We start from the raw sequence: 3,780 nt of genomic DNA on the forward strand, positions 1-3,780 counted from the left end.
CCAAGCACATCAAGATCCTTGGTACATTGATAGCGGTACATCATCTCATATGTCACTGAATCCAGTTCACGGGAAAGGCATTGTCCCTATGAACAATTTCACTGGTACGAAAGGATTGGTGAAAGATGTACCCTATGTTCCGAAACTCATAAATAACTCTTATCAGTTGGTCAATGATGGAAGAAAACTCTCAAGTCATCTTCGATGGAGATGAATGCAAGATCAAAGACAAATCCAGAGGATATCAGCTAGTAGGAAAAGTAGTCAAGGAAGGACGCTTGTTCAGAATGCCATGTTAGCTCAGCTGCAAAAGAAACCACTTTCTGCAATATGGTAGAAGAGATATTGACATGTCAATTTCAAAAGCTTGATAGAGCTCAGAAATCATAATACGGCAATTGGAATTCCTAAGCTTTAGTTTCTTAGAAAAGTGTGTGAAGCATGTTGTTTTGGTAAACAAAAGCAAACCAATTTTGGCATAAGCACCTCTCGAGCTAGAGGTATTCTTGATTTGACACAAATGTATGGGGTTATTCTTAAACCCGTAGCATCAATGGTTCACTTTACTACTTGACTTTCATCGATGACTACAGTAGATATTGTTGGGTCTACTTTCTGAAAGAGAAATCTAAAGTCTTTTCTAGATTTCAAGAATTCAAAGCCATGGTAGAAAACCAAAAAAGCAAAAAGATCAAAGTTGTGAGATCAGATAGAGGAGGTGAATATATGTCTTCAACATTCATGGACTTTTGCAAAAGTAATGGCCTTCAAAGACAATTCACATGTGCAAATACTCCTCAGCAGAATGCAAGAGCTAAAAGGAAGAATAATATTTTAGTAGACAGTGATAGAGCACTGCTCAGTGAGAAGCATCTTCTAAAGCAGTATTGGGCATAAGAAATAGCCACTGCAAACTACTTGCTTAATTGGTGTCCGACCAAACCAATTCATGGTATGACACCTTATGAAGCATTCACTGGACACAAGCCACGTATTGGGCATCTCCGCATATTTGGTTGCATAGCATATTCCCACATACACGATGATCATCGCAGAAAATTGGATGCGAAGTCACGTAAATGCATCATGGTTGGCTACAATGAAGAAAGCAAAGCATACAAGTTGTATGACCCCATCAACAGCAAGGTCATTATCTCTAGAGATGTAATCTTTGATGAGAAATCAGAATGGAATACCTCAAATACACAAGAGATAGACACACCGATTACTCAGTCACCTACAAGAAAAGGTTTATGAAGAAGAGCAAGAATTGCTAGAAGCACCCTGAGAAGAGCAACATCAAGTCAAATAGTCTACTAGAGAAAGTAGACCACTGCCAGATTGACATATGCTTAGAAAAGTAAATCAATTCAGGTTGAAACCACCAACTATGCTCTTATGACTACCATCATGGCTACAGAAGAGCCAATGTACTTCGAAGACACAATTGACAGGCCAGAATGGCAAACTCCTATGAAGAAATGGAAGATTTGTACAAGAATAATCTTGAAATTATGCGACCTTCCACCCGGAAAGAAGGCCATACTAAACAAATGCGTATACAAAGTGAAGTACAATCTAGATGGAAGCATTAAAAGATACAAAGCCAAAATAGTTGCAAAAGGATTTGCACAGCAATATGGTCAAGACTATGATGAGACTTATGCTCCAGTAGCAAAGATGGATTCCATACGGTTCTTGATATCACTAGCGACACTCAGCAGATGGAATGTGTACCAGCTCGATGTCAAGAATGATTTTCTCAATTGTTATCTAGACGAGGAAGTCTACATGCAACAACAAGCAGGTTATGCTGAACCAGCAAAAGAGAATCAGTTTGCCATCTCAAGAAAAGTCTCTACTGCTTAAAGCAAGCACCCAGAAGTTGGTACAAGAGAATCGACAAGTATTTTGCTAACTTGGGATACATAAAGTCTACTGCAAATCATACTCTCTACTACAAAGTTCAAGGGAAAGATATTACAGTTATTGCACTTTTATACATAGATGATCTGATTGTGACCAGAAGCAATGATAGCTTCATCAAAAAGCTAAAACAAGACTTATCTACAGAGTTAGACATAAAAGATCTTGGACTTATGCACTATTGTCTTAGTATTGAGTTCTAGAGAGATTCAAACAGTATCTTCATGAGTCAGCTAAAGTATGTTGACAAACTCCTGAAGAAGTTTCATATGGTAGATTGCAAGATTGAAGACACTCCCATGGAACTTACAAAAGATTTAAAAAATCCTACCGTCAATGATAGGTACTATCGGTAGCTCATCGAATCTCTTATATATCTGACTATCACATGACTAGATATTTGTTATATAGTAAGCTCACTAGCATAGTTTATGGCAAACCCAAAATAGTCTCACTAGAATGCAGCCAAAAGAGTCTTGAGATACATCAGAGCTACAAGACAGTTTGGAATAGAATGCAGAGAATTGATCCAAGGTTGAGAATGGATACTGGATACTGTGATAATGACTATTCCAAAGATCATGAGACCAAGAGATCCACTAAGGGATATGCATTTTTCCTTGGTCAAGGTGCTATATCATGGTTGTCAAACAAACAACCAAATTTTTATTTATCTTCAACTGAATGAGAATATAAAGCACTCACCACAAGTGCATTGGAGGCTATATGGCTTAGAAGACTATTAGCAGAAACAAACTACTTTGATGAATCAAAGCCAACAACAATATACTATGATAATCAATCGGCTCAAGCATTGGCCACGAATCTAGTATATCACTCCAGGACAAAGCACATTGATGTCAAAGAGCACTTCATCAGAGAGAGTGTTGGTGACATCACACTGCAGCATTGTGATAGCAAAGAGCATGTTGCAGACATCTTTACCAAACCACTTGGCAAAGAGCTTTTCAAGAAGCACTGACAAGCTCTTGGTTTGATGCAAAGGAAGTACATTCCCATTAAAGGGGTGTGATGGAATGTAATGCTCAGTCCTTCTTTGATTCCCCAGAATCATCATTTAGAGATGAAGGCCTACTTCATGATGTTGATCTTGAGGGAAGGTGTTGCGAAACCATCTCAACATCATGTGATCATATGTGGATAGCACTAACTAATAGAGTGCTATAAAGGAAAGGGTTAGATGCCCTAGCCCTAACCCTAAAAAGGGCTAGATGCCCTAACCCTAATCCTAAAAAGGTTTAGGGTTAGATGCCCCAACCCTAAAAGGTTTTGTATTTATTCTACATTTTCAACTAAATCTAGTGTACAATTAATCATTTGTGGTGTGCTCTCTAGCTCTGCCCTCTCTTCTCATCTCCACTCTTCTCCTCTCCCCTCTTCATATTTTATCAGAGAGAGTAGAGGTCATAAGAGATGAATAACTATATACTATTTTGCTTTCCAAAGAAACTAAAATATATACATGTTATCCCTTAAGATTAGAGTTAGGGGTCATCCCTAGGAAACCTCAAGTTTAGGGGTCTCTTAAGATGTTAGGGTTTGTCCCGTGTGGTTTTGTAAGAAAGCCCTTGAACCTCCATGGGCTGTTGTTTTGCAATACATCATAGCTAGTGCATTGCAATAGGGACCATGGAGACTCAAGGGAGGATTCATTATGACCATGTGGTCATTATGAAGCCCTTGCATCAAGCTTGCACCTTCATTGGCTTCTTTCTTGCAATACAATTTATGTAGCATGGGAAGGAAATTGGATGGAATTATGCCACCCTTTAGAATATAGAGCAAGGAATAGGGTCTTCTTTGGCTACCCCATTGGGCAGTTGTAGAAAATAG

This window comes from Dipteris shenzhenensis, chromosome 22 (assembly GCF_047967505.1).
Source record: "Dipteris shenzhenensis isolate YYH24624 ecotype China chromosome 22, Dip_SZ_1.0, whole genome shotgun sequence".
NCBI lineage: Eukaryota > Viridiplantae > Streptophyta > Polypodiopsida > Gleicheniales > Dipteridaceae > Dipteris > Dipteris shenzhenensis.